Consider the following 10,091-nt stretch of genomic DNA (forward strand, 5'->3'; position numbering starts at 1 on the left):
ATTTTTCATCTGGGAGGCATCCTGATCCATGCGGAATTTCAGCAGGCAGCCGGCCACTCCGAGCCCCCAGGCCCTGGACATGAAACATGGCCTTTCCCCAGAGAAACAAAAGTCACCAGGCCAGGTTCCTGATGTCAGTTTGCAGGAGGCACTTGGCACTGTCAAACCTGACGCAGTTTCCTCTGGGGGCATTTTTCATCTGGGAGGCATCCTGATCCATGTGGAATTTCAGCAGGCAGCCGGCCACTCCGGGCTACCAGGCCCTGGACATGAACCACGGCCTTTCCCCAGAGAAACAAAAGTCAGCAGGCCAGGTTGCTGATGTCAGTTTGCAGGAGGCACTTGTCACTGTCAAACCAGCCACAGTTGCCTGTGGTGGCACCTTCCATCTCGGCGGCATCCTGATCCATGCAGAATTTCAGCCGGCAGCCTGCCACTCTGGGGCCCCCAGGCCATGGACATGAACCATGGACTTTCCCCAGAGAAACAAAAGTCACCAGGCCAGGTTCCTGATGTCAGTTTGCAGGAGGCACTTGGCACTGTCAAACCAGCCACAGTTACTTGTGGGGGCACCTTTCATCTGGGAGGTATCCTCAACCGTGAGGAATTTCAGCAGGCAGCCGGCCACTCCAGGCCGCGGGGCACTGGATACGAATGATGGCCTTTACCCAGAGAAATAAAAGTCACCAGGCCAGGTTCCTGATGTCAGTTTGCAGGAGGCACTTGGCACTGTCAAACCAGCCACAGTTGCCTTGGGTGGTACTTTCGGTCTGGGCGGCATCCTGATCCGTGCGGAATTTCAGCAGGCAGTCGGCCACTCCGTCCACCGGTACCCGGAAAAGAATGTTGGCCTTTCCCCAGAGAAACAAAAGTCACCAGGCCAGGTTCCTGATGTCAGTTTGCAGGAGTCACATGGCACTGTCAAACCAGACGCAGTTGCCTGTGGGGGCACTTTGCAACTGGGATGTATCCTCATCCGTGCGGAATTTCAGCAGGCAGCCGGCCACTCCTGGCCACAAGGCCCTGGACATGAACCATGGCCTTTCCCCAGAGAAACAAAAGTCACCAGGCCAGGTTCCTGATGTCAGTTTGCAGGAGGCACTTGGCACTGTCAAACCAGACGCAGTTGCCTGTGGGGGCATTTTTCATCTGGGAGGCATCCTCAACCGTGTGGAATTTCAGCAGGAAGCCGGCCACTCCGGCCACACTGGGCCCCGGACAAGAATGATGGCCTTTCCCCAGAGAAACAAAAGTCACCAGGCCAGGTTGCTGATGTCAGTTTGCAGGAGGCACTTGGCACTGTCAAACCAGCCACAGTTGCCTCTGGTGGTACTTTCGGTCTGGGAGGTATCCTGATCCATTTGGAATTTCAGCAGGCAGCCGGCCACTCCGGGCCACCAAGCCCTGGACATGAACCATGGCCTTTCCCCAGAGAAACAAAAGTCACCAGGCCAGGTTCCTGATGTCAGTTTGCAGGTGGCACTTGGCACTGTCAAACCAGACGCAGTTGCCTGAGGGGGCACCTTGCAACTGGGATGTATCCTCATCCGTGCGGAATATCAGCAGGCAGCCGGCCACTCCTGGCCACAAGGCCCTGGACACGAACCATGGCCTTTCCCCAGAGAAACAAAAGTCACCAGGCCAGGTTCCTGATGTCAGTTTGCAGGTGGCACTTGGCACTGTCAAACCAGACGCAGTTGCCTGAGGGGGCACCTTGCAACTGGGATGTATACTCATCCGTGCAGAATATCAGCAGGCAGTCGGCCACTCCTGGCCACAAGGCCCTGGACACGAACCATGGCATTTCCCCAGAGAAACAAAAGTCACCAGGCCAGGTTCCTGATGTCAGTTTGCAGGAGGCACTTGGCACTGTCAAACCAGACGCAGTTGCCTGTGGGGGCACCTTGCATCTGGGAGGTATACTGATCCGTGAGGAATTTCAGCAGGCAGCCTGCCACTCCGGGCCACCGGGACCCGGACAAGAATAATGGCCTTTCCCCAGACAAACAAAAGTCACCAGTCCAGGTTCCTGATGTCAGTTTGCAGGTGGCACTTGGCACTGTCAAACCAGCCACAGTTGCCTGTGGGGGCACCTTGCAACTGGGATGTATCCTCATCCGTGCGGAATTTCAGCAGGCAGCTGGCCACTCCGGGCCACAAGGCCCTGGACATGAACCATGGCCTTTCCCCAGAGAAACAAAAGTCACCAGGCCAGGTTCCTGATGTCAGTTTGCAGGAGGCACTTGGCACTGTCAAACCAGCCACAGTTGCCTGTGGGGGCACCTTTCATCTGGGAGGCCTCCTGATCCATGTGGAATTTCCGCAGGCAGCCTGCCACTCCTGGCCACAAGGCCCTGGACATGAACCATGGCCTTTCCCCAGAGAAACAAAAGTCACCAGGCCAGGTTCCTGATGTCAGTTTGCAGGAGGCACTTGGCAGTGTCAAACCAGACGCAGTTGCCTGTGGGGGCATTTTTCATCTGGGAGGCATCCTCAACCGTGTGGAATTTCAGCAGGCAGCCGGCCACTCCGGCCACTCTGGGCCCCGGACAAGAATGATGGCCTTTCCCCAGAGAAACAAAAGTCACCAGGCCAGGTTCCTGATGTCAGTTTGCAGGAGGCACTTGGCACTGTCAAACCAGCCACAGTTGCCTCTGGTGGTACTTTCGGTCTGGGAGGTATCCTGATCCATTTGGAATTTCAGCAGGCAGCCGGCCACTCCGGGCCACCAAGCCCTGGACATGAACCATGGCCTTTCCCCAGAGAAACAAAAGTCACCAGTCCAGGTTCCTGATGTCAGTTTGCAGGAGGCACTTGGCACTGTCAAACCTGATGCAGTTTCCTCTGGGGGCATTTTTCATCTGGGAGGCATCCTGATCCATGTGGAATTTCAGCAGGCAGCCGGCCACTCCGGGCTACCAGGCCCTGGACATGAACCATGGCCTTTCCCCAGAGAAACAAAAGTCAGCAGGCCAGGTTCCTGATGTCAGTTTGCAGGTGGCACTTGGCACTGTCAAACCAGACGCAGTTGCCTGTGGGGGCACCTTGCAACTGGGATGTATCCTCATCCGTGCGGAATTTCAGCAGGCAGCCGGCCACTCCTGGCCACAAGGCCCTGGACATGAACCGTGGCCTTTCCCCAGAGAAACAAAAAACACCAGGCCAGGTTCCTGATGTCAGTTTGCAGGAGGCACTTGGCACTGTCAAACCAGACGCAGTTGCCTGTGGGGGCATTTTTCATCTGGGAGGCATCCTCAACCGTGTGGAATTTCAGCAGGCAGCCGGCCACTCCGGCCACTCTGGGCCCCGGACAAGAATGATGGCCTTTCCCCAGAGAAACAAAAGTCACCAGGCCAGGTTCCTGATGTCAGTTTGCAGGAGGCACTTGGCACTGTCAAACCTGACGCAGTTTCCTCTGGGGGCATTTTTCATTTGGGAGGCAACCTGATCCATGTGGAATTACTGCAGCAGCCGGCCACTCCGGGCTACCAGACCCTGGACATGAACCATGGCCTTTCCCCAGAGAAACAAAAGTCACCAGGCCAGGTTCCTGATGTCAGTTTGCAGGAGGCACTTGGCAGTGTCAAACCAGCCACAGTTGCCTGTGGTGGCACCTTCCATCTCAGCGGCAGCCTGATCCATGCAGAATTTCAGCAGGCAGCCGGCCACTGCGGGCCCCCAGGCCATGGAGAAGAACCATGGCCTTTCCCCAGAGAAACAAAAGTCACCAGGCCAGGTTCCTGATGTCAGTTTGCAGGAGGCACTTGGCACTGTCAAACCAGCCACATTTGCCTTGGGTGGTACTTTCGGTCTGGGAGGCATCCTGATCCGTGCGGAATTTCAGCAGGCAGCCGGCCACTCCGGGCCACCGTACCCTGGAAAAGAATTATGGCCTTTACACACAGAAACAAAAGTCACCAGGCCAGGTTGCTGATGTCAGTTTGCAGGAGGCACTTGGCACTGTCAAACCAGACGCAGTTGCCTGTGGGGGCATTTTTCATCTGGGAGGCATCCTGATCCATGCGGAATTTCAGCAGGCAGCCGGCCACTCCGAGCCCCCAGGCCCTGGACATGAACCATGGCCTTTCCCCAGAGAAACAAAAGTCAGCAGGCCAGGTTCCTGATGTCAGTTTGCAGGAGGCACTTGGCACTGTCAAACCTGATGCAGTTTCCTCTGGGGGCATTTTTCATCTGGGAGGCATCCTGATCCATGTGGAATTTCAGCAGGCAGCCGGCCACTCCGGGCTACCAGGCCCTGGACATGAACCATGGCCTTTCCCCAGAGAAACAAAAGTCAGCAGGCCAGGTTCCTGATGTCAGTTTGCAGGAGGCACTTGGCACTGTCAAACCAGCCACAGTTGCCTGTGGTGGCACCTTCCATCTCGGCGGCATCCTGATCCATGCAGAATTTCAGCAGGCAGCCGGCCACTCCGGGCCACCAGGCCATGGACATGAACCATGGACTTTCCCCAGAGAAACAAAAGTCACCAGGCCAGGTTCCTGATGTCAGTTTGCAGGAGGCACTTGGCACTGTCAAACCAACCACAGTTACCTGTGGGGACACCTTTCATCTGGGAGGTATCCTCAACCGTGAGGAATTTCAGCAGGCAGCCGGCCACTCCAGGCCGCGGGGCACTGGACATGAATGATGGCCTTCACCCAGAGAAATAAAAGTCACCAGGCCAGGTTCCTGATGTCAGTTTGCAGGAGGCACTTGGCACTGTCAAACCAGCCACAGTTGCCTGTGGGGGCACCTTTCATCTGGGAGGCATCCTGATCCATGTGGAATTTCAGCAGGCAGCCTGCCACTCGAGCCACCGGGCCCTGGAGAGGAACGATGGCCTTTCCCCAGAGAAACAGAACTCAGCAGGCCAGGTCGCTGATGTCTGTTTGCAGGAGGCACTTGGCACTGTCAAACCAGCCACATTTGCCTTGGGTGGTACTTTCGGTCTGGGAGGCATCCTGATCCGTGCGGAATTTCAGCAGGCAGCCGGCCACTCCGGGCTACCAGGCCCTGGACATGAACCATGGCCTTTCCCCAGAGAAACAAAAGTCACCAGGCCAGGTTCCTGATGTCAGTTTGCAGGAGGCACTTGGCACTGTCAAACCTGACGCCGTTTCCTCTGGGGGCATTTTTCATCTGGGAGGCATCCTGATCCATGTGGAATTTCAGCAGGCAGCCGGCCACTCCGGGCTACCAGGCCCTGGACATGAACCACGGCCTTTCCCCAGAGAAACAAAAGTCAGCAGGCCAGGTTGCTGATGTCAGTTTGCAGGAGGCACTTGGCACTGTCAAACCAGCCACAGTTGCCTGTGGTGGCACCTTCCATCTCGGCGGCATCCTGATCCATGCAGAATTTCAGCCGGCAGCCTGCCACTCTGGGGCCCCCAGGCCATGGACATGAACCATGGACTTTCCCCAGAGAAACAAAAGTCACCAGGCCTGGTTCCTGATGTCAGTTTGCAGGAGGCACTTGGCACTGTCAAACCAGCCACAGTTGCCTGTGGGGGCACCTTTCATCTGGGAGGCATCCTGATCCATGCGGAATTTCAGCAGGCAGCCTGCCACTCGTGCCACCGGGCCCTGGAGAGGAACGATGGCCTTTCCCCAGAGAAACAGAACTCAGCAGGCCAGGTCGCTGATGTCAGTTTGCAGGAGGCACTTGGCACTGTCAAACCAGCCACATTTGCCTTGGGTGGTACTTTCGGTCTGGGAGGCATCCTGATCCATGCGGAATTTCAGCAGGCAGGCGGCCACTCCGGGCCACCGTACCCTGGAAAAGAATTATGGCCTTTCCACAGAGAAACAAAGGTCACCAGGCCAGGTTCCTGATGTCAGTTTGCAGGTGGCACTTGGCACTGTAAAGCCAGACGCAGTTGCCTGTTGGGGCATTTTTCATGTGGGAGGCATCCTGATCCATTTGGAATTTCAGCAGGCAGCCGGCCACTCCGAGCCCCCAGGCCCTGGACATGAACCATGGCCTTTCCCCAGAGAAACAAAAGTCACCAGGCCAGGTTCCTGATGTCAGTTTGCAGGAGGCACTTGGCACTGTCAAACCTGACGCAGTTTCCTCTGGGGGCATTTTTCATTTGGGTGGCAACCTGATCCATGTGGAATTACTGCAGCAGCCGGCCACTCCGGGCTACCAGACCCTGGACATGAACCATGGCCTTTCCCCAGAGAAACAAAAGTCACCAGGCCAGGTTCCTGATGTCAGTTTGCAGGAGGCACTTGGCACTGTCAAACCAGCCACATTTGCCTGTGGTGGCACCTTCCATCTCGGCGGCATCCTGATCCGTGCGGAATTTCAGCAGGCAGCCGGCCACTCCGGGCCACCAGGCCATGGACATGAACCATGGACTTTCCCCAGAGAAACAAAAGTCACCAGGCCAGGTTCCTGATGTCAGTTTGCAGGAGGCACTTGGCACTGTCAAACCAACCACAGTTACCTGTGGGGACACCTTTCATCTGGGAGGTATCCTCAACCGTGAGGAATTTCAGCAGGCAGCCGGCCACTCCAGGCCGCGGGGCACTGGACATGAATGATGGCCTTTACCCAGAGAAATAAAAGTCACCAGGCCAGGTTCCTGATGTCAGTTTGCAGGAGGCACTTGGCACTGTCAAACCAGCCACAGTTGCCTGTGGGGGCACCTTTCATCTGGGAGGCATCCTGATCCATGTGGAATTTCAGCAGGCAGCCTGCCACTCGAGCCACCGGGCCCTGGAGAGGAACGATGGCCTTTCCCCAGAGAAACAGAACTCAGCAGGCCAGGTCGCTGATGTCTGTTTGCAGGAGGCACTTGGCACTGTCAAACCAGCCACATTTGCCTTGGGTGGTACTTTCGGTCTGGGAGGCATCCTCATCCGTGCGGAATTTCAGCAGGCAGCCGGCCACTCCTGGCCACCGTACCCTGGAAAAGAATGATGGCCTTTACACACAGAAACAAAAGTCACCAGGCCAGGTTCCTGATGTCAGTTTGCAGGAGGCACTTGGCACTGTCAAACCAGACGCAGTTGCCTGTGGGGGCATTTTTCATCTGGGAGGCATCCTGATCCATGCGGAATTTCAGCAGGCAGCCGGCCACTCCGAGCCCCCAGGCCCTGGACATGAAACATGGCCTTTCCCCAGAGAAACAAAAGTCACCAGGCCAGGTTCCTGATGTCAGTTTGCAGGAGGCACTTGGCACTGTCAAACCTGACGCAGTTTCCTCTGGGGGCATTTTTCATCTGGGAGGCATCCTGATCCATGTGGAATTTCAGCAGGCAGCCGGCCACTCCGGGCTACCAGGCCCTGGACATGAACCACGGCTTTTCCCCAGAGAAACAAAAGTCAGCAGGCCAGGTTGCTGATGTCAGTTTGCAGGAGGCACTTGGCACTGTCAAACCTGCCACAGTTGCCTGTGGTGGTACCTTTCATCTGGGCGGCATCCTAATCCGTTCGGAATTTCAGCAGGCAGCCGGACACCCAGGGACACCCGGCCCAGGACAAGAACGATGGCCTTTCCCCAGAGAAACAAAAGTCACCAGGCCAGGTTCCTGATGTCAATTTGTAGGAGGTACTTGGCACTGTCAAACCAGCCACAGTTGCCTGTGGTGGTACTTTCGTTCTGGGAGGAATCCTGATCCCTGCGGAATTTCAGCAGGCAGCCGGCCACTCCGGGCCACCAGGTTCTGGACACGTGCAATGGCCTTTCCCCAGAGAAACAAAAGTCACCAGGCCAGGTTTCTGATGTCAGTTTGCAGGAGGCACTTGGCACTGTCAAACCAGCCGCAGTTGCCTATGGTGGTACCTTTCATCTGGGCGGCATCCTGGTCCGTTCGGAATTTCAGCAGGCAGCCGGCCACTCCAGGACACCAGGCTCAGGATATGAACCATGGCCTTTCCCCAGAGAAACAAAAGTCACCAGGCCAGGTTCCTGATATCAGTTGGCAGGAGGCACTTGGCACTGTCAAACAAGCCACAGGTGCCTGTGGGGGCATTTTTCATGTGGGAGGCATCCTGATCCATGTGGAATTTCAGCAGGCAGCCGGCCACTCCGGGCCACCAGGCCCTGGGCAAGAATGATGGCCTTTCCCCAGAGAAACAAAAGTCACCAGGCCAGGTTGCTGATGTCAGTTTTCAGGAGGCACTTGGCATTGTCAAACCAGCCACAGTTGCCTGTGGGGGCACCTTGCAACTGGGAGGTATCCTGATCCGTGTGGAATTTCAGCAGGCAGCTGGCCACCCCAGGCCACTCTGGGCCCCGGACAAGAATGATGGCCTTTCCCCAGAGAAACAAAAGTCACCAGGCCAGGTTCCTGATGTCAGCTTGCAGGAGGCACTTGGCACTGTCAAACCAGCCACAGTTACCTGTGGGGGCACCTTTCATCTGGGAGGTGTCCTCAACCGTGAGGAATTTCAGCAGGCAGCCGGCCACTCCAGGCCGCGGGGCACTGGACACGAATGATGGCCTTATCCCAGAGAAACAAAAGTCACCAGGCCTGGTTCCTGATGTCAGTTTGCAGGAGGCACTTGGCACTGTCAAACCAGCCACATTTGCCTTGGGTGGTACTTTCGGTCTGGGAGGCATCCTGATCCATGCGGAATTTCAGCAGGCAGCCGGCCACTCCGGGCCACCGTACCCTGGAAAAGAATTATGGCCTTTCCACAGAGAAACAAAAGTCACCAGGCCAGGTTCCTGATGTCAGTTTGCAGGTGGCACTTGGCACTGTAAAGCCAGACGCAGTTGCCTGTTGGGGCATTTTTCATGTGGGAGGCATCCTGATCCATTTGGAATTTCAGCAGGCAGCCGGCCACTCCGAGCCCCCAGGCCCTGGACATGAACCATGGCCTTTCCCCAGAGAAACAAAAGTCACCAGGCCAGGTTCCTGATGTCAGTTTGCAGGAGGCACTTGGCACTGTCAAACCTGACGCAGTTTCCTCTGGGGGCATTTTTCATTTGGGTGGCAACCTGATCCATGTGGAATTACTGCAGCAGCCGGCCACTCCGGGCTACCAGACCCTGGACATGAACCATGGCCTTTCCCCAGAGAAACAAAAGTCACCAGGCCAGGTTCCTGATGTCAGTTTGCAGGAGGCACTTGGCAGTGTCAAACCAGCCACAGTTGCCTGTGGTGGCACCTTCCATCTCAGCGGCAGCCTGATCCATGCAGAATTTCAGCAGGCAGCCGGCCACTGCGGGCCCCCAGGCCATGGACATGAACCATGGCCTTTCCCCAGAGAAACAAAAGTCACCAGGCCAGGTTCCTGATGTCAGTTTGCAGGAGGCACTTGGCACTGTCAAACCAGCCACATTTGCCTTGGGTGGTACTTTCGGTCTGGGAGGCATCCTGATCCGTGCGGAATTTCAGTAGGCAGCCGGCCACTCCGGGCCACCGTACCCTGGAAAAGAATTATGGCCTTTACACACAGAAACAAAAGTCACCAGGCCAGGTTGCTGATGTCAGTTTGCAGGAGGCACTTGGCACTGTCAAACCAGACGCAGTTGCCTGTGGGGGCATTTTTCATCTGGGAGGCATCCTGATCCATGCGGAATTTCAGCAGGCAGCCTGCCACTCCGAGCCCCCAGGCCCTGGACATGAACCATGGCCTTTCCCCAGAGAAACAAAAGTCAGCAGGCCAGGTTCCTGATGTCAGTTTGCAGGAGGCACTTGGCACTGTCAAACCTGATGCAGTTTCCTCTGGGGGCATTTTTCATCTGGGAGGCATCCTGATCCATGTGGAATTTCAGCAGGCAGCCGGCCACTCCGGGCTACCAGGCCCTGGACATGAACCATGGCCTTTCCCCAGAGAAACAAAAGTCAGCAGGCCAGGTTCCTGATGTCAGTTTGCAGGAGGCACTTGGCACTGTCAAACCAGCCACAGTTGCCTGTGGTGGCACCTTCCATCTCGGCGGCATCCTGATCCATGCAGAATTTCAGCAGGCAGCCGGCCACTCCGGGCCACCAGGCCATGGACATGAACCATGGACTTTCCCCAGAGAAACAAAAGTCACCAGGCCAGGTTCCTGATGTCAGTTTGCAGGAGGCACTTGGCACTGTCAAACCAACCACAGTTACCTGTGGGGACACCTTTCATCTGGGAGGTATC

Source organism: Passer domesticus, chromosome 9, assembly GCF_036417665.1.
Source record: "Passer domesticus isolate bPasDom1 chromosome 9, bPasDom1.hap1, whole genome shotgun sequence".
NCBI lineage: Eukaryota > Metazoa > Chordata > Aves > Passeriformes > Passeridae > Passer > Passer domesticus.